Here is a 22,256-nt window from a genome sequence, read left to right on the forward strand (position 1 = left end):
TCCTGATATTACTTCCGACCCGGAAGTGACCAAGGCTTAAGGGTATCTCCAGATGTTGACGTCTTATTCGGTCCTTCAGATTCGGCATCTAACTTTCGCACCTCGTAGCGATCATTCGGCCAAACTCCCACGATCTCGTAAGGTCCAAAATACTTCTGCTTGACTTTCTGACCGACGCCAAACTGCGTCTTCGGAATAGCGACAACATCACCGAGTTGATACTGCTGCGACTGCTTTCTTCGTAGGTTGTAGTACTTCTTATTCTCTTGTTGGATTTGCTGAATGCTTTGATGAGCAGCTTCCCGTGTTTTGCTTCGTGATTGCTGGAAATCGTCTTGAAGTTCGTGCTGCAAAATCTCATACAAAACTTCATCCTGTTTCGTCCTCATCTTGACACCGATGAAAAGTTCGCATGGTGTTGTTCGAATTGCTCGCTGCCAACTGTTGTTCAGGCACTGCTGGACATTGACGACATGGTTGAACCATCCTTCAGGCTTGTCGATCGACAACTTCGTAAGCATCGGAATAATGATGCGGTGGACACGTTCCACCTGTCCATTGCCACGGGGAACACCGGTAACAATCGTATGTAAATCGATACCTTCATCCGAGCAAAACTTAGTGAACAGTCCTGACGTAAACGCTGAACCACGGTCGCTGATAATTCTTCGAGGATTACCAAACGTGTCGAATATAATCCGAAGCTTCTTCAACGTTTCTTCGGCTCCAGTGGATTTAGTTGGAAACAACCAAACAAATTTCGAAAACCCGTCAATCACCGTCAAAATGTAATTATACGATTTTCGGGTTGATGGCATTGGTCCGAGATGATCTACATGTAGGGTGTCCAAAGGCACGTCACCTTTCGGAATCGGCTTGAGTTCTCCTTCTGATTTTCCACGCTTCTTCTCGCTGACAATGCAAGGTACACAAGTAGCAATACAGCGCTTGATTTTTTCATCCAGTCCAGTAATGAAATAGTCCTTATCAATCCGTTCGCTCGTCTTCTTCACTCCGAAATGGCCTTTTTCGTGAGCAGCTCGTATAATCGTCGCTTCCATGGATTCCGGAATATACACTCGTCGGTTTTCTCCTTCGCCTGCATATAGAACTCCGTTGCTTGTACTGTACCCTTCGTATTTGCCGTTGCTATGCAAAACTTCCATGATTGCTTTGGCTTTTTCGTCGTTTCGCTGACCTTGACAGATTTGGGCGCTAACAGAAGCAGAAATTATCAAAATATTCGCTCTCGACAACGCATCAACATGTTGCATTTTTTCTCCGGGGCGATGCTCGACATCAAAATCAAACTCAGCTAGGTCGACAACCCATCGAGCAATACGAGCGTTCATCTTCTTTTTAGTCATCGAATCTTTAAATGCTCTGCAGTCTGTAACGACTTTGAATTTACGACCCAAGAGGTAACATCTAAACTTCTTGATTGATTCAACCACTGCCAAAGTTTCTAGCTCGTAAGAGTGATAATTCTTTTCAGCGTCACTTGTTAAACGACTGTAATAATAACAAGGGTGAAATTTACCATCGTCATCCGCGCGTTGCATCAGGATGCCAGCTAAAGCGTGCTTACTGGCGTCAGTATGGACTTCGGTCTCAGCATCAGGTCGAAATATCTGCAACACCGGAAAGCTTGCGAGAATCTCCTTTATGCGATTGAAAGCGGCAATCGCTTCGGTGTCAAAGTGAAATTTGCAGTCTTTCTTTAACAAACCTGATAGCGTGCGACATCGGCAAACGAGGGTACGAATTTCCGGAAGTAACTAGCCAAACCGTAAAATCTCTGCAGTTGCTTCACCGTAGTCGGCATCGGGAACTGCTTGACCTTTTCAATCTTTGCAGGTGCCGGTTCAACTCTGCCGTCGTATATTGTGTAACCGAGGTACTCTACCCGTCGTTGAAGGAAGACACATTTCTTCCAATTAAATTTTAATCCTGCCTTTTCGGCCACATACAGCACTTTTTGTAACACTTCTAGTCCTTCTTCTTCAGTCTTCGATGGAATGATTATATCGTCCACAAATGCTACAATCGTACCATCGTTGATCAGTTCTTTCAGCGCATTGTTTATGAATCGTCCGAAAGCATTTCCACTTGTACACAGTCCGAACGGGGCACGCAAGAACTCAAATTGCCCATCATTTGTCACAAACGATGTATATTTACGACTTTCTTCATCAATAGGTACGTGGAAATACGAATTTTCCAAATCCAACGTAGTATACACCCGCGCACTAGACAGCTGGTCAATTTGTTCTTCTACATTCGGCATAGGAAAATTGTCACGAATCATCTTCTTATTGATGGCACGATAATCAATACACACACGACGTGATCCGTCTTTCTTCGGTACTACTACTACGGCACTCGCGTATTCACTCTGGGATGACTGAATAATATCGTTTGCCAACCATTCGTCAGTTTGCTTCTTCACAATTTCCTTCTCGAGAGGAGCCAACCGTCGCGGATTCACGCACACAGCTTCATTGTCGCACAACTTTATTTTCAACTTGTTCGCCGCCGTAACTGACGATACCGGTTGATAATTTCCAATAAGATTCATGACCTCGTCGCGGTAGTGGTACGGTACGTCAATTTCACTAACACCAATGTATTCTTCGATCCTGCGGATCCACTTTGCTTCGCATTCAGGCTCTTTCGTCGGCAACTTTTCGATTCGTACACCTTCCGGTGTGATTGAGTAATTGACACAACGTAGGAAATCCATTCCAATCAGCATTTTAACATCGATTGCTTCCTTCGGCACAATGTAAACAAGAATCTTGTATTTCTCGTTCTCGATCGAAATATTAAGCACTGATTCGCCGCAAACAACTTTTATGTCACCTCCGTAGCCGCGCACTTTCATGTCTGACTTTTTCAGTTGTCCTTCGCCTTTCGCCAATCCAATCCAAAAATCTTTTCGGATTAGAGAAATTTCGCTTCCTGTGTCAACGGTTGCACTGATCTCATAGTCATAAATGTTAACCAACACACTCGGGTTCACGTTATCAACACTTTTCAATGTGTTCACTTTCGATACACTTTTCTTAACGCCTTCGTGTTTCACTTTTTCACCCGACTTCGTACAGTTCTTTGACAAATGACCGAACAAATTACAGTTGAAACACTTCGGTCCGTCGTTCTTCTGCGGGCACTCATCGGCAAAGTGTGACGCATCACCACAGTTAAAGCAGTTCTTCTTTGATCCCGGTTGCTTTTTCATCTCTTTCTCGCGTAGCTCCTTTTTCGTTGGCTGGCCTTCGTGTAGCTTCGGCTTTACGACAATCTTCTTTTGCACTTTTTCAAAGTTAAGTAACTTCTCCTTCAGCTGTCGAATCGTTTGCGCTTCATAAAGCAACGATCGGTGGAATTCATCGTCGGTGATCCCGTCAACAATATACTCGCAAACGCTCGGCTCATCGAGGTCGATGGAGTGGGCGATACGTTGCATCTCGTAGATGTAATCACGTATGGCTTCGTTAGATTTTCTCTTTCGCGCTGCCAGCTGGCGATGAATGTCACTCGCACGAATGAAAGGGGCAAACTCTTTAATCAATGCGTTCTTCAGTTTGGCAAACGAAGTGATATCTCGTTGCGCAAACATAAATTTTCGTGCTGTGCCCGTCAACTTCTTCCTGCACATGATCAACTTTTGTTCGTCGCTCCAACCAGCTGTTCGGGATATCGCTTCAAACTGCAACATCCATAGCTTAACGTCCTGCCCGTCTTCAGCACCGAATGTTTCAATGCTATCCTCAACGTCTCTGAACGAATACGGTTGGTGCCGCTCAGGCATGAACCGATCTTTAGGTGTGGATGTTCGTCTATTTCCCCTCGTCAACGCAGTGACAAACATATTGCTATCGTTGTCGTCTTGAGTTTGACTATCGCCGTCCTCTTCATCATCGTTGTCATCGTGTTCGTCGTTGTCATCGTGATCATCATCGTCGTTTACAACGTTGCCATCATTCTCGCCGTCATCGTGTACTGCGGCCTCGTCCGCATAATCATCATTGTCTCGCTTGTCATCCCGTACCTCGTTGTTGGTACGCGAACGACCGTCGTGCGTTTTGTCGAAGTATACGATTCTTTGCGCTATCTCTTTCTTGCATCCATCCGAAGACAAGCCACGCTTTTCACACTCACGCGTCAATCCGGCTTTTGTGAAAATTTCGCACAACTCATCCACTTGTTCCGCCATTTTGAATGAGGAATGGCGTTCTTCTCATATCAACTTTTAATCACTTTTTAGCGATATTAACGCGTCAACCGAACAATTTCTCGATAACTCCTTCCCGGACGAGCCCCCATGTAAGAAAAGAGGGAGAGGAGTTGGTGAGAAATACAGAAATTAGCTTTATTAAATTTAAAGTTTTACAAACGCGAAGATGCGTGTGCATCGGTCGATAGTAACCACTGAACTAAGTTTTTCTTCGTTTCCCACCGGGGGGTACACCAATCGTCCCACAGGTATTGCCGAAGCCAACTTTTCCCCTAGTAATTACCGATAAACACTGATTTTTTTTTAAACTTTGATACCGATAAGCTTGAAAATAATCTGACAACGCTGGTGTGGGTCTCGACATTTCAAGTGTTATTTTATTTGGTCTCAAAACATGCCGAATAACATGGTCTGTGCCAGCGATAAATTCTTCATACAAATCCAACCAACGAACAAGAAACTTAGGGTTTCCAATATTCCCGCGAATCATCATTTTTTAATAATTTCCGATCATATTCAAAATATAATGCTTTGGAACAAATGATCCGGAAAGTTTAAGACAAATATTCGAATCAGTTTGAGATTTTCTAGTCCAGAGCATAAATTCAATCAAAATTCAAGTACTGGCAGGCAGATAAATCACCACCAGTTTGTGTCTGTAACGGGGATTTTTCCATAATATGGAGTAAAGGAAAACATTTTTTCCACTATGATACTGTGAATTAGGACACCATCTTTAAAGCCATGTTAAGTAGCTAATTCAGAAATACTGAAGGCTTATTAAATTTGACTATTAATTCCTTAGGTAATTGGGGCCGCTCGATAGCCTACTCAATTAAGCCACAACCTACCAAGCCATAAGCAGCAAGGTAGAACCCCGATTCGCTTGAGGCAGGTTGAGCGTTTATTTTGATTCTCAATTAATAGCAGCTTTCAGAATCCTTCCCCTTCGGTTTCTTTCTTCCCAAAACCGACCGGAGCAACCTTTAACCTACAATTATTCAATTATTCATCGATTGAACGGTGATGAACGCTTCCCCGCCCCCTCGGCCTTGTGCAAACGAGGACTGACATTGACATTAATTGAAACGGATTTTCAAAGTTCGAACTTGTTCCGAGCCTCTTAATTGGTGGGGCAGTGGCTGATCACTGCGAATTAAGCGCGTCCGAATGCACATATCAACTGCAGGAACTGCCTGGCTTTGAACCGAACTAGACCCGGCTCTCGTGGGTCTATTAATTATGCATATATAGCCTAGCGCCGACGACGACGACGACGACGTGCAGGTAATGGCTATCGGAGGAGCAGCAGCTAGTTGGGCGAAATTTTATTTTCTCAGTTTTATAGGAGGACTCCCTTGTTAGGCTGGGCTGTGCACGCGGAGGGCTGGATTTTAATAGGCATGTTTTAGGTGCACGCACTTGTGATTTTACAGTGGAATCGGTCAGTTGTGGAGTTGATGGCCGACTAGTCAACTTCAGGCCTAGGATAGAAAGGAGGGGACTCGTTTTGACTGTTAATTGACATTGGAAGTGAGTGTTGTAATTAAATTAAGTGAACCGTATGCAACGAGTCAAAGCTGTTATTTCCTGTTTGTGAATAGGATGTAGTTCGTAATTGGGTTCTAGGTGTCATTTACAGGGATGATATATGCCGTGGGGAAATTCAATTAGCTGGGATTAAAATTTAAATTTTCAAGCATCCTGATAACTGAACCTGCCAAATAGTGTAGTACCTAGAACAGAACACCATATTTTCGCGTAGCGCACGTATTTCATTAGCAATTGCCCCATAATGAATTTAAAACCTGAGAATACGACTGTAAAGCTAGAAGCATAATAGTAGGTACTCGACTACTCTGCAATTGAAATTCCTGCGCTGAAAAGCGCAGCAAATGTCCGTTAATGGCCAACGACGACAGCAGCCAGCGTCATAATCATGTGCTTTTAGTCAAACACTTCTACTCAAAGCTACGGAGCGCCATCCACACGTTTAGCACGTTGTCCATTTTCTCTATCGGATTTCCACTTCTCCATCTGGACTTGAACTAGCAGCAGGGATGATCGCTTTTCCAAACCATGAACTGATGCCAACCGAACTCCATAATTTATGTACACAAATAATCAAATCATCACTCAGTATTCGTCGGATCTACATCAAGGAAATTATTATTGAATATTCGTTCCGTTCAACGGAAGTAAACAACCCTCGAAGTTCGTCAACGTCCTTCGCTGAGGACGTGTTTTTCCATTTCCAAGCATTTCCTACCATTATTTTTCTGTTTTTACATTCTGTTGCTTCGTAAAAACTTTGTTGGCGTTTTTGTCCGTCCCATGCTGTAAAAACACGCCTGACGACGCTGACCAGCACCGCCCATTCGTCCATCCATCCATGGGCCGGAGCGCCATACCAGGATGATGCTGGAATTATAAATATTTACGATGTGCTTATAATTCTAAAGCTTCATTCAGCCCTTCCAAACACTCACACCCACACACACTCATACATTCAAAGGGATGAAGAGGTTTTTCTTTCGCTTCCGGAAAACAACTTCCACCCACTTGCTTTTCTCTTCGTGATTCTTTAGCAAGTGCCTTTCTCCTGTGCGTGTCTATGCTGAGTAATGAAAGAAGCGTCGGTCTAGTGGCACCATTAGCGCGGTGCATAATCATTGCCATCATGAAATGATCCTATTGCTGATTCATCAAGCTGAAAGCAGCAGTTCTCTCCAGTCTGTGGTATTTCCGCTTCTGAAAGAAAGTAAAATGCGGGAAGATGATGCTTTGTTCCCGGGTACTTATCCGTAATTTCAATTAATTAAAAATAAAGTACTTACTCACGTGGAATCTATTTTGAGCCCATGGTGAAATTCATGGTTGAAGTCGGACTGAGGCAAGTCCCCCAACTGGACCCTACACATATCGACTTATCAAACTTATGGACCGGGGACCAACGGCTTTACTTCCCTTCCGAAGGAAAGCGTGATCGGAGATTGTGTGCCTCAGAAGGAGAGGCAGTCCGCTCTGTCATGGTGGTTACTCATGGTTACTACAGGAGTAACCAGTTCCAAAAACTACAAGGAGCAGCCCTATAGGGTTGTACGCAATGGAAGGAATATGAATTTGAACGGGGTTCTCTCTGTTTATACTCTTTAGTATGACTATGATTGCCCTGAAAAGAATCTTTTGATATGAATTTTAGTTGCGACATGTTCAGAAATTTAACTCTTTTGGAAAATCTTGGTTGCCCCGAAAAGCGATGGCAGTACAGGCTTCAAGCCTTTGGAAGATAATAATGACGTGTAGGCAGCTGGATCAGCAAATCGGATCGGACAATCCCATATTCTTCGGTTCAATGATTGGGCACTCGCAAGAGTCTCGGCCTGTTTGCTGTAGTAGTCAAATTAGGTTTATTTCTGTTGATTATGATTTTACATTGCTTTATCATTACTGATCACAACTGATTAGCCTACCAGGCTCTTCATCTTTGTTTAATTGAATATTCTAATGTAATGTTTGCGTTTTTCATCTTGTTTACAGAATACCCCTTGGGGGGTGGGGGAGGTATGTTTCGTTTTAATTGATAAAAGTCATAACCTATGATGATCTGATCTCAGACAGTTGTCTCTGAACCTTTCCAAGAAGACCGTTCTTCGCTCTACTAGTGACTGATGAACAGCCAGGCGGTGGACGTTTAGGATCATCTTAAGGATCTTGTTCTGGATCCTTTGGAGTTTAAGATGATGGCATTCGGCGCAACTTCCCCAGATTGGCATCCGTATTCTATTACGGGAATGATTATTTATTTGTAGACAGCAAGCTTATTTTTCAGGGATAGAGTAGACCTCCTGTTGATGGCTGGATACAATTATCTTATCAAGATGTTGCACTTGGTTTTGCTTTTGTCAACGGGCTCCCTGAAAATCAGCTTGCTCTCTAGTGTTAAGCCGAAGTAGACTACCTCTTTTGACCATTCCACCACTGTGCCGTTCAGGCAGATCTTGTTATTCTCCGACAGAACAAGTCTGGGAGATTTAGAGTGTGGAAAAATAATGACCTGGGTCTTTGCCGCGTTGATACGGATCTTCCAGCTGTTGAAATATTCAGACAGGACGTCCAGGCCTCTCTAAAGTTTGGCAGTCAGAGCTCCGATGACCCTACCTTTGTAGACGATGGATGTGTCATCAGCGAACAGAGGCAATGATCCACCATCAAGGAGCCGGAATATCGGAGGTGACAACTGCATCGATTCTAAAGGCATCCGATGTGATGCCATTCAGAGAGACCTGGAACGTCATTTCCGATAGGTAATTTTGTATGATCTTCACAAGGAAGATCGGAAGATCGTATCGATGCAACTTGTACACCAGCCCATTATGCCAGATATCGTCAAACGCTTTTTCAACGTCTAACAATGCCATAGCTGATGTTTTACTAACAGCCTTGTTCCGTCCTAAGAATGTTTGTTACTCGGGCCAGTTGGTGGACGGCCGATCGCCCTTTTCGAAAACCAAACTGCTCATCGAGTCTGATGTTAGAAGCCGGCTGTAAACTGCCCTTTCGAACAGCTTGGATAACCCTGAGAGAAGGCTGATCGGTCGATAACTTGAAGGAGAGGACGGATCCTTGCCAGGTTTCCGGGTGGGTATGACTTTAGCTGACTTCCATCCCGAGAGGAAGTAGCCAAGTTGGAGGCACTGATTGAAAATCAGTGCCAGATGGTTGAAGAATCTGGAACTCAAATGTTTGAGTTCCAGATTAAGGATGTTGTCGAAACCTGGGGCCTTCATATCGTCAGCTGTGATTTTGGATTCCTCAGGAAAGATGTTGGAAATCTGAAGGAGGTTGGCTGCGTTTTCAGCAACCGCAGCCTCGTGTGGACTTATGCTGTTCTGACCGAGATTGTGGGAGCTGACGAAGTGTTGACCTATCGCTGCAGCCTTCTCTACAGGTGTTATCAGATGAACCACTGAATAATCGGATAGGTTCAGCGGTTTCAGTGGTGGAATTTTCCTAGGCTTGTTTTTAAGCATTTTGGTAAGTTTCCAGAACGGCTTAGCACAATCTGGGAGAGAGCGGATCTAACTAGCAAGGTCGTTATTTCTGAGATCCACCATCCTGGCTTGGATAATTTTGGTAAGGCGGTTGCAATTGGTCTATTGGACAGGCAGACCAGAGCGTTGGTATTGCCTTCGGATGGTGCTACGGAGTTTTATAAGGTCTTTGGTATGTCTGTCAAGGTTCAGATTATTGCTCACCTGTCTGGATACTGGCACGTGTTGTTCCTTGTCTCTACAACGTCTTCGGACGATTCAGGTTGGACATCGTAGTTAATAGCCGTGTCAACGCAGTGTTAGAACTGACCCCAGTCGACACGATGGTAGTTGCGCCAAGAAGCTTCAAATCGGAACCAACTTCGACCACCACCGGATAGTGGTCCGAGCTGAGTTCCTGATAGGTGATAGGTTGAGCGATGTTGTAGCCCATGTTGGTGATGAAGATATCGATGGTAACGTGAACACCGGACCGACTCAAGCGGGTGGGAGTGTCCGAACTGAAGATGTTGTAGCGAGCTTCTTGCAGATCGTTGTTTAAGATGGTTCTGTTTTGTACTTCTCGCTCCTCCGAGTGGGCTTGAGGATGTCACTTCGAAGGGCCGCTGCCGATCCGTCTCTGAATGATGAAAATGGAATCGACAGAAGTGGAGACTTCCACCTCTATTTTTTTATAATTACTTTATTTGTACAGGCTCAATCGAATAAACTTTACAGAGCCGAGTTATCCTTTGCGTTATACATTATTACTGTCTTAAATTTAAAGTTAAAGGAACTGGACCGAGTACTCGCGGTTGTCTCGAGGTTAGTGGAGATTTACAATTTTTTGGATGGGAAAAGGGAAGAAGGAGGTTTGAAATGTGGTTTACGATAAAACTATTTAATTAATCCTAAAGCATGAAATTATTTCTATTCATCTTGAAAACAAACATTTGAAAAAAAAAACCCCACACGTACAAATACAAACTAAACACAAGGTTAATCAAACTTACAATCTAAGGTTAATATCCTTAAAGTAAACATATATGAGTTTCGTAAACTCCAGATCGCGTGTAGCCAAAATATCCCGAACTGGAACATTAGGTTGTCTACCTCGAGCCCGAAGGGAATCATAAAAATGTGATCTGACTCCACGATACTCCGCACAATGATGTGATCAGCGTCCTGGTAACCTTGTCCACATTCACAGAGATTGCTGTCTCCCAACCTCACACGGAACAAGTGAGCGTTTAGACAATAGTGATTGGACATGTGACGAGACATCACGCGTATGAAGTCTCGACCCAAGTTCAACACTGAACCATGTAAACTTCGACACCTTAGGGATAATTGAATGTAGCCATCGTCCCAAGCTCCCTTCACTCCATTGATGTTGCCAGCTAACGAGCGACTGCTGACGATAAATAGAAAAAAATCACTATAGGCGATTTGTCGATCATAAATGTCGCCTTCCATAGCGCCCACCTGAATCCGCCTTCTCATTGCCCAAAATTGAGCAATGCGAAGGGACCCACGCGAAGGTGATGATGAAAGAGCGCACGGATAAAGCACTAAGCAGCTCCCGTATTTTCAAGAGAAAATACGAGAAGTGCCTTACCGGCCTAATGGAACGGATAGCCTCGACAGAACTGAGACTATCCGTAAAAATAAAGTACTGGTCTGGAAGAAGTGAAGCAATAGTTTCCAAAGTGTAGTGAATTGCTGCCAGTTCGGCCACATACACAGAACAAGGAGCTTCAAGTTTTCGAGAGGCGCTATGAAATTCATTAAATACACCAAAACCAGCGGCTCCTCTATTAGAGATCCATCTGTGAAAAACGTTCTTGCAGAATCAACATGGCCAAACTTTGCAGCGTATAATGACGGAGCAATCATAGGACGATGATGCTCTGGAATTCCGCGGATTTCCTGCGTCATAGATAAATCAAAATTCACTGAATTGCCGAAATCGGAGAAGACTACACGATTGGGAATATTTCTTGAAGGGCTGACATCCTGTGTTAAATATAAGTAGTACAAAGTCATAAAACATGTTTGAGAATTTAGCTCCAGAAGCTTCTCAAAGTTTTCGATCACCAGTGGGTTCATTACTTCGCAACGGGTGAGGAGCCTCAGAGATAACTCTGAAAACGGACGAATAGTGGCAACATGCCCGCCAGCACTTCGAGACTCATAGTATGAGTCGAGTGCATGCATCCTAACGCGATACGAAGACAACGATACTGGATCCGTTCCAGCTTGATGATGTGCGTTTTAGCTGCCGACTGGAAGCAAAAACTACCGTACTCTAAAACCGATAAAATCGTTGTCCGGTACAACGTCAGAAGATCTTGTGGATGGGCTCCCCACCACGTTCCGGTAATTGTTCGGAGAAAATTGATCCTTTGTTGACATTTCCGCTTCAGATACTCAATGTGGGATCTCCAGGTGCCTTTGGAATCGAACCAGACCCCGAGATATTTAAAAGACATGGAATGAGTGATCGGCTTACCCAAAAGTTGAAGCTTCGGTTGTGCTGGGCTATGCTTCCTAGAAAAAACGACCAACTCGGTTTTCTCCGTGGAGAATTCGATACCTAGCTGAATAGCCCAAGTAGACAAATTGTCCAAGGTATCCTTGCAAGTCAACCTCTTTTGACCCTGTGATAGACACTACGCCATCATCTGCAAGTTGTCTCAACGTGCAATTGTCACTAAGGCAGTCATCAATTTCTCTAACGTAGAAATTGTACAAAAGGGGGCTTAAACATGAGCCTCGAGGGAGACCCATGTAGCTTAATCAAAAAGCTGTAGAGTTTCCATGAGAAAAGCAGCAAATTGTACAAAAAAATATTCATTAATGGAGACAATCCACAAGCGTGGAAATGCACTCCTATATTTGGTGCTGCAAAAAAAATCTTTAGTAAACAAGCTTTGTTTACGTTCTATCCCGAGCAAAGTCCAGCATCAAAATGACAGCAAATTTAAACCAACTTTTGATATCAACATCAAACTGAAATCATAATTTTATTTCAGTTTACGTAATTGACAAATTTGATACCAAACTTTGTTTTCATTTTGCTATACATTTGCTCTTCAAAAATATATTGTTGCGAGTTTGTTTTCATTGCCTTAACATAACATCTAATTGAATACTTGTTTTGTTATCAACAGGAAAAATTGATATCAGTTGTATTAGTTGTACTTAAATCTTTGGTTTTTATTAGTTAGGTAGGTTCCGATTCAACACATTGTAGTTTCATTTTTATACCTGTGATCTTGACTTTTTTACCTAGGAGATGATAAGTTTTTTGATAAGGTCTTTAGTGAGAATGACACTGATGAAGACTGCACATTGTAGTCGAAATACGTATCTGTCATGGATACAAAAATTAATTGAATGGAATTAAATGGAAGATTACCCCTTTTTTGCTGTTTTATCAAATTGAGTTTTCAGTTTGTTCTCACTGATAGCAGAAATAGTTTTCAATGTGATGTCACAGGAAGATTTTTTGCTCTCAATTTCGATATTTTAACCGTTGATACGACCAAAACCGACAGCAACCTATGTAATCATTATCAGCGAAATCACAACATCGAATTTAGATTTTAGACTTTGCTCGGGATTCTTTCTTCAGAAATGGTCCGCAACGTTCCGAAGTCTATTGAACGGTCATGGACCTTTGATCAACTACGATCGGAACTGGAGGCAGTCGAAAACGAAGACGTTCTTCTGCCTCAATCGGTAATTATCATTTATAAGACGGCAAAGAGAGTCATACTGCCCCATTATTGTAGTGCACTTTTCCCCATTATTGGGGTGCATTTTGCCTCATCATTATGGTGCGCCTTGCCCCTTTGTTGTAGAGCATTTTACCCCAGCATGGGTCAGTCCGCATCGTGCTTTCTTGCCGTGCGGGTCTATTTGCTTTTTGCTGAAGGAAGTGTTACTACTACCTAAAGCTACAACAAAGTTAAACAGCACTTTTCAGTGCTCAACCTGTAAAATTTCTACCTTGTTCAGCTCTTATTCTTTTTCGATACTTGTTTGGACCCTACCCGAGGTAATCCTTCTTGGATACCGCTTTGGAAAATTCCTCTTCGATCCTTCAGATTCTTATAGTAATCTGCTTGGAAGTCGATTTGGATGAAAATTTACTACCGCCAAGGTGCCTAAGCACAAAAGAAAAGGCCAAACTCTTGATCCCCCTTCTGAGGAAATTGATTTGAGTAATCAATTTAATTTGCTCACGGATGATGATAATGATCCATCATCTAAAAAAAAATCTAGTAAACTTTCCCGGCCTAGTGCCAAGAAGGAAAAGATTCCTCCTATTGTGATAACCACTTCCGATTTCCATGCTCTTCGCATGGAACTTTTGAATTTCGTGAAAGTTAAGTTTTCACTACAAATTGGACGTCGGGGTGAATGCCGTGTATTGGCTGAACCCTTGGAAGGACTTAAATGTCTTCTCAAGTATCTTACTGAGAAGAAGCACAAATTTTTTACTTACGACACCAAAACTGAACGTGTGTTCAAGGTTGTCATGAAAGGACTGCCCAGGGGTGAATCCCTGGATCAGATCAAAGATGAACTGGCAAAATTACTTGGAGTTGTGCCACTCCAAGTAATCAAAATGAAAATGAAATCCCGTCCTGGCGATTCGCGCAACGGGATTTCTAATGATTTTTATTTAGTTCACTTCAAGTCTAGTGAACTAAACAACCTTAAGGCCTTAGAAAAAGCTAGCCTTATGCACCATGTCCGAGTGAAGTGGGAACACTTCAGGAAGACTGGAGGAAATTTCCAAAACCTCACTCAGTGCCGTAAGTGCCAAGGATGGGGTCACGGAACTAAAAATTGCTACATGCCAGCTAAATGCATGAATTGGGGTGATTCCTCTCACGCAAAGGACGACTGTCCTGTGAAGGAAGATCCTAAGAAATTTGAATGTTCAAATTGTGGTGAAAACCACAAATCCAATTTTTGGGAATCGTTCTAACCGACAGGTAGGAAACGCTCCACGTTTCCGACCATGTACAAATTCCTCTGCTGTTAACAACGGTCAGCGAGGAACACATTCTACATTCGTACCCGTAGGTACAAATATCACCTCTGCTTCAAATTTTTCATCTATACCTACTCCCCTCGCTGCTAACAATGTTCAGCGAGTCAATGGAGCTACCTATGCTGCTATTGCTGCGGGTAGTAATCAAAATACTAACCAACGTAATTCTAACGGAAATTTTGACAATTTTGACTTAGGAAGCATTACTGCCCCTAAAATGGAATTTTTACAGAAATCATTAATTGACATGATTTTTGGTATGCTTAAGTTTAACTCCATGTTTGATGCTATTCAAACTGGAGTAAAATTTGCAAACAATATTGTCATGACTTTAAAATTCAGTAATAGATTTTAAAGCATTAAATATTTTAAATTGGAATGCTCGATCTCTTAAAGATTATGAAGACGAGCTATTTAACTTTTTGAGAGTTCATAACGTGAATATTGCCGTTATAACTGAAACGTTCCTTAAACCTGACCATAAGGTTTAAAGGGACGCAAATTATTTCATTTATAGAAATGATCGTCTTGATGGATCATGTGCTGGCGTTGCCATCATTGCAACGCAAGCAAGTTCATAAACGAATCAAACATAAAATTCTTTCTTCATTTGAAACCAAAGTTTTTGAAACTTTGGGAGTTTCTGTTGAAACAAAATTTGGACAACTTACGTTTATAGCTGCCTATTTGCCATTCCAATGCGTAGGCCAGCAAAAGAATTTTCTCAAAGGGTGACCTCCAGAAACTTACCCGTCGTAGGTCTACATTCTTCATTATTGGTGATTTTAATGCAAAACACCGCTCATGGAATAATGCTCAAAGCAATTCTAATGGTAATATTCTGTTTGATGATTGTTCTGCAGGTTATTACACTATTCAATATCCAAACAGCCCAACATGCTTTTCTTCAGCAAGAAATCCCTCAACTATTGATTTGATCTTAACTGATTCATGTCAACTTTGTAGCCAACTGGTTACCCATGCTGACTTTGGTTCTGATCACCTTCCAGTAACTTTTGAAATATCCCAAGAAATAATTTGTAATCCTAACAGCTCTACTTTCAATTACCATAGAGCTGATTGGGAGCAGTATCGAACATTTATGGAATATAACTTCGATCCAAACATTCCTTTGCAAACCAAAGATGAAATTAATTATGTTCTTGAATCTCTGACTACTACTATAGTTGAAGCAAGAGCTTCCTCAGTACCAAAATTCGAGGTTAAATTCGATTCAATTATAATAGACGATGATCTTCAGCTCTTGATCCGTCTTAAAAATGTCCGTAGGAGACAATATCAAAGAAAACGCGATCCTGCCATGAAAGTTATCTGGCGGGATTTGCAAAAACAAATTAAAAAACGATTATCTGCCCTGAGGAACAAAACATTTGAAAATAATGATTCTAAATTAGACCCCGAGTTCCAAACCCTTTTGGAAATTCACAAAAATTGTGAAAAAACCCTAAAAGCCTATTCCGGCGCTTAAAGAAGGTGGTAAAATTTTGATCACAAATTTGGAAAAAGCTCAGAAACTTGCTAAGCAATTCGAGAGTTCCCATAATTTCAGTTTGGGTCTTACTAGCCCTATTGAGAATCAGGTTGCTCGGGATTTTCTGAATATTTTCTCTCGGGAAAATATTTTTGATGATTCCTGGGGGACTGATTTGGACAAAGTAAGATCTATAACTAAAAAGTTGCATAATATGAAAGCTCCAGGGGATGATGGAATTTTCTATATCCTCATTAAAAAAAACTCCCAGATGTTTCCATTTTGGCATACTTTCCTGATAAATGGAAAAATGCAAAAGTTGTTCCAATTTGGAAGCCGGATAAAAATCCATCTGAAGCTTCTAGCTACCGTCCAGTAAAGTTTTTGAAAAGATAATTTTGAATAGAATGACGCTTCACATCAATACGAACAAAATTTTTGCAGATAAGCAGTTTGGATTTCGCCATGAGAATTCAATTACCAATTTAATTCGTTCAAACAAATGTGAAGGCCACTCAACTGGAGTTGCTCTTCTAGACATAGAAAAAGCATTCAACATTGTTTGGCTTGAAGATTTGATGCTAAATTGAAAAAGTTTAATTTTCCACTTTATATTAGGAAATTAGTTCAAAATTGTTTAACTGACCGAACTCTGCAGGTAAATTATCAAAATTCCAAATCTAATCGACTACCTGTTAGAGCAGGAGTTCCTCAGGGTAGCATTCTTGGGCCTAGATTGTATAACATTTTCACTTCGGACCTACCTGATTTACCCCAGGGTTGCCACAAATCTTTGTTCGCTGATGACACAGGCATTTCCGCTAAAGGAAGAAGTCTTCATGTTATTTGCAGCAGACTGCAGAAAATTTTCTCTTTTTATTTACAAAAATGGAAGATTTCTCCCAACGCTTCCAAAACTCAACATATAATTCCACATAAGCCTAGAGCTTCCTTTTTGAAACCTAGTAGTAGTCACATTACAGAAAAAATTCTGAATTTTAGCTATCGCGTAAAATCTCCCCTCGTTGAATTTTGAGCTATAGTTGGCATAAACAACGAAATCGCTTACAATCCTGCATACAATATTGCTAATTTATGCGATATCGCGCTTAAATTTACACGAAATATCATGTAAATTTAAGCCAAATCTAGCATTAACTATATGGACGGTTTTCGGCTCAAGCAGTCTTAAAGAACAGCAAAAACGTTTATTGCTTCAATATCCGACGGTTTCGGTTATATATTTAACCTTTTTCAAGGATTCTAAAAAGTTTGTTGTTATAATATGTAGTGCCCTACATTTTGTTGTCCAACATAGTATGGCGCCCACTTTGGCTGTGAGCGGTAAAATGTTTAATAAAAAAATATTGGTCAACGACTAGTATTTTACTCACTGCAATAGTTTCGATTTTTGTGTGCCGCACTGTACATTTGATCAGAAACTTTTTCCGTTAGTTAAGAGCTTTTTTGTATCGTTTTACAATAGTTGATCTATAGATTTTGAGTGCGGGCGTTTTATCGACACCTATTCTGACTATTACTAATCTAGATGCTATTGTGTGAGTGTGATTGATATCTAGTGTCTTCATAGCGTGTGTGTTGGTATTGGTGTGTTTGTTGTGTCATTAGTTTCATCATTTTCCCTGTTGTCGTTTTGTATTTTATTTATGTTCTTGATTTTGTGCAAGATACCGGCATAGATTGAGTGTAGGCCGTTGGTGTCTGTACGACGGTTAACACAATTTCTGCTGTTTGTTATATGACACATCTCTAGGAATTGTAGTGTTTGTGTTTTGTTGTTTCTGTCTAAAACTTTGGCTTTATCCAGATCAAACCGGTGGTTTTCAGTGATGCTGTGGTGCATTAGGGCAGTTTTTTCACCTAGTGCAACGATTCTGTGATCGGTGATGTTGGTTCCTTCCTTCATCATTCTGTCCATTGCGTTGTAGTGTGTTTGGTGTCCGTTCATCCGTGTTTTGAGACGGTTAGTTGTCATACCAATATAGCAGGCTTCGCAGTTTCTGCACGGGATGTTGTAAACAACGTTTGTTTGGTGTTCTGGTGGTACAGGATCTTTCACTTTAGTGAACAGACTGCCTACTTTTTTGACATTATGTTTAGTTATTTTTATGTTTTTGTAGTCCCGGCGGAGTTCCTTGTCAACCAAGTTTGACAGGTGAGGTATGAATGGTATCGAACGGTAAGTATATTCCAGGTTTCCTTGTACTGGTCTTGTTTTGTTTTGGTTTGGTCGTTCATTCATACGATTAATGAGTCTGTTCCTGAGCGGTTTAGGGTAATCGTTCAGACTAAGTTGTTCGTCGATGATTTTAGCCTTCGTTTGATCATCAATGTTAGAAGAGAGCTGGTTAATTCTACTAACAAAATGTTTGGCCATGTTGGATGATTTTGCCCACGTATTTCGAGAGTTGGTATGACGGAGCGGTCATGTTTGGTACAACAGGCCTTAGCGGTAATGCTGGTTTGTGCGCTTTGGGTTGGCCATATATTCTCGGACATACCGCGCTGTACGTGGTTAACTGTCTTGCCGCCCGCTTGTCGATTAGTTTCAAGTCACGGAGTCTTCTTACTAAGTTGTTGTTTCGCCTTTCGAATCTCGACGTGGGATCTGATGCGATTGGGTTGTACGTGTTTCTATCCTTAAGCATTTCTAGCATCTTCCGTTTGTAGTCGTCCGCCTCCATCAAAACCGTTTTGTTGCCTTTGTCCGATTTGAGCACGTAGACGTTAGGATTCTCTTTTAGAAATCTTCGGGTGATGGCTACCGCTTTGTTGCAGAATTTTGTGGAAGGTTCTTTTTGTTGATTCTGGTTCTCACTTCGATGTATGTAGTTTAGTACTACGTTGCCGACGGCGGATCTAGTTCGATTTTGAATTTCTGTATCAGGATTGGCTGTGATCACACATTCTACGTCCGCCAGCAGGTGGTAGAATGGGACTTGTTGTGTACTCGTGATTGGGAGTGCGAACTTTGGTCCTAAGCTAAGTAGGGTCTCCGCTTCTGGTGGCACATCTACTTGTGTTCCGTTGTAGACGGCTTTGGGGTTGTAGGAGGGTAGGCCTTCCATAGTGGGTTGCCGCGTTTGTTCAACGATACGATGAAACTTTTTCTTCGTCCTGTTGGTCCTCACCCGGATGTTCTCTTCGTAAAACTTGGTTTGGCTTTCGAAAAAACCCTCGGCGACTTGTTTCGAGGCCCTCGAGGTTCGGATTTGCTGAGTTAGCTCAGTGAGGACCGTTTTCAGCTGTTTTATTTTGTGGAACGTGTATTGTATCTCGATGTTCAAAATAGACTTCTTGAACTTAGTAATACTTGCTTGAATTTTGTTACTGTAAGGACCATTTTCTTCAAGTAACGGGAAGGTGCAACGGAAATTGCTCGATATGTGCGCCGCATTAACTTTATGTTCGCTATATATCGCAGAAATTCACATGCATTTTTCAAACGGTGTAGTCACTATGAACGGAGTAACAATTTCCTGGTCAAACCAAGTGAAATATCTTGGAGTAGGACTTAGCATAGCATACCATAGCATAGCATAGCATATGCGATTGCAGAAATCGTGGGGGACTGTATAATGGTCAACCAATACATTTTGCAGAACATATCGTGTGCTTCCGTGAAAAAACACTTGAGATTAGTGGTTTGTCCCACGCATCAAAATTTGCAAAACAAGCATCGCATTATGCACCTGGCCACATCCTTACAATCGCAGAGGATAGGAAGGAAATTAGTTCAACATCTACTAAAGAAAAGGAAAGATCTCACCAAAATTATCTGCAAGACTCCTGTCTTTCCATGTTTTCGAAGCTGTTCCATGTATCACTCTTGCCACTACTCTCCAGCATTGAGGCCATTAACCACTCCTTTGCATACGTTACTTAATAAGGCTGTCCACGAGACAGTTGCGATCTGCTGACTTTTTTGTTTACCTGGACTATAATGGGATGCAAATCAATAAAAATTGTGTGACGAAATAGTGCTAGGTTTTAAACGCTTATAACATGGTCATAAATGTATGAAATCCAATTTTAACTACACCATTTTATTCACATTGAATATAAAATTTGTTTGGTATAAATAAGATTGTTGTTGAAGCATGATTCAAGTTTTTAGCCACAATAAACCAATCACGTGCTCGCTCGCTATGAATATCACGAGAACATAGACAGACGAGCCGGTTGCGCAAGGTAATAAAAGAGCGTATCGATATGGTTTGAGGCTGTTAGTCTGCGGATGTGGTCGGAAGGTCAACTTAAATGACTCGTTCCAATATCGAAATTGCCTCCAATTGGAAAGATTCAAGCATGGCTTCCTAGCTAGGTAAACTGAAAACGAATCTTTCCTTAGTGAGTCACTTTAGTTCATTCGTATGGAGATATTTTTAATAGCGTACATTATACTCTCGTTTATTAGCTTTTACTGAGACCCAGCAGAATAAAATACCGAGCTACACAGCGCTGCAACAATGCTCTTTACAATTTCCATTCAGCATCAGCAATCGGCATTCAATAGGTTGTAGTTGCGAAGAAGTTAAAATATCTTGGATTAGTAATTGAGCAAAAAATAACTTTTAAAGATCACATTGAGGGCATTCAAGCCAAATGTAACAAATATATAAAATGTTTGTATCCTCCTATAAACAGGAAGTCCAAGCTTTGCCTGACGAATAAACTTCTAATATTCAAACAAGTGTTTAGACCGGTCATGCTTTACGCTGTGCCAATATGTTCTAGTTGTTGCACTATCAAACATTGTAGATGAAGTCATTTAAGGAAACCGTATTGAAAACAACAATTTTATATCTCCCAAGTGAACGAAGTTATAGGGTGAAAATGGAGTGCAAACGGTAGTCGTTTTTTTACAATAACTTTTTTGTTTGAATTTTCCTATTTTTTCATTGTTCTACAAAGTTGTGAGGGTTTTAAAAATAAACATTTTTTCTTTCGAAAATAAATCGCTATATAAATGCGGATGTAAATCCTGTAACTCGTAGATAAAATATTGATTCTTCATTGGTGTTGAGTACTTGACACTGATGAAGTCTGCAAATATTAAACGAAATACTCGTATCTGTCAAAAGATAAGCAATTATAACGGAATTTAAAGGAAATAAACCAACACACTCAAAGCTCTTCATAAAATTTTCAATTCTATTTCTCTCGTTTCAGAACTGATCGAACTTCCCAAACTTAATTTAAAAACGAGTGGCTCATCCCGAAGCAGAAGCTACAAGAGTTACTAATCCTGGCTGTCGCATCCCCCCTCATTGTTGTAGTAGTGGATGCTGCTTACCACGACAGACAAACCGCAATCTCCGGCCCGGGGGCGCATAAATCATTAGCATGAGTTCCTACCGGTGGACGGTGCACCAGCAACAAGGGACTCCAACGGCGGCCGGTACCAGTAGTGTCATAATTTACAACCAATATACCAACAATCACATTGTCTGAACAAGCAAGCAAACAACGGAAGAAGAATAGTCCACGCAAGAAGCGAAAAACAACAATTTTAGTGTTTGTGATTTATTTATGTCCCCTTGTTAAGTGTAAATAGTTATAAAAAGGTGAAACGCTCCAAAGTTAAACGAGAAAGATAGAAAGAGAAGTTTTTGCCTTCCTTAGTTCATGTTACCATTATTGTTGTAGATGTTGTAAATAAGCTCTGCTGTTTTGTTGAACGTGATTGTAAACGTGTTGCGCAGAATTATTGCATTGCAACCAGGAAGTTTCGCATCACTGCTAGTCTCCAGTTAGTGATTTTGTTTTGTTCGATTTTTTTAAGGCTGCAGCAACGCCATCGGGAGTGTAAGTGGAAACTAAAGCGAAGAAATTAATGAGAGAAGTTGTGCAGAGTGCAAGAAAAATAGTTTAAAAGAAAAGTTTTTCCAACCGACTCCGGGTTGTCAGCGAATCAACACGTGCCTGGGACTTGTAACAGTTGAAAAAGTCAACGTCAGCCCACTTGAACCGAAGCCGGGTAGAAATCCAACTCAAAATGGAAACGGAGGAAATTATCAAGCTCGTCGACGGGATCTATAAGGTTAGTTGAGAGGCCATTCGCAAATTAACTTTAAGCCCTTGCTCGTTGCTCATCACTGCCATCACACGTCTGCAAATTCCTTCCGACAATAGTCACACGATGGAGAGTCTTCCTTCTGTTTGTAATCTATAGCAGTCACATCATCATAATCATCACCATCAACAGAGGCGACGATGACACACAGACAAAAGCTGCAGCAAGTCCCCACTGAACTAGTTCAAGAATGTCAATGGCGACAGGCGGCTACGGCTGCGGCAACGACTTAATGCCATCAAGATGAAAAATGACACTCCCATATCTCTTCATTTCCTTCTATGAGCAGCACAGCAGAAATGACACAATTTTCACCGAGTCCGCCG

The 22,256-nt window shown here is 41.5% G+C and overlaps 1 long non-coding RNA gene across 2 annotated transcripts in view; it reads left to right on the plus strand.

Moving 5' to 3' along the window:
• The window catches only part of LOC135709373 (uncharacterized), a 178,393-nt gene that overhangs the window by 123,086 nt on the left and 33,051 nt on the right, over nucleotides 1–22,256 (plus strand). For both annotated transcript variants that reach the window (XR_010518346.1, XR_010518347.1), the window contains one exon: nucleotides 21,027–21,897. This is a non-coding gene — a long non-coding RNA (uncharacterized LOC135709373). The remainder of the gene's footprint in view (nucleotides 1–21,026; nucleotides 21,898–22,256) is intronic.

Source organism: Ochlerotatus camptorhynchus, unplaced genomic scaffold (assembly GCF_037179485.1).
Source record: "Ochlerotatus camptorhynchus isolate MF236.1 unplaced genomic scaffold, CSIRO-AGI_Acam_v1.1 ptg000033l, whole genome shotgun sequence".
In the NCBI taxonomy this organism is placed as follows: domain Eukaryota; kingdom Metazoa; phylum Arthropoda; class Insecta; order Diptera; family Culicidae; genus Ochlerotatus; species Ochlerotatus camptorhynchus.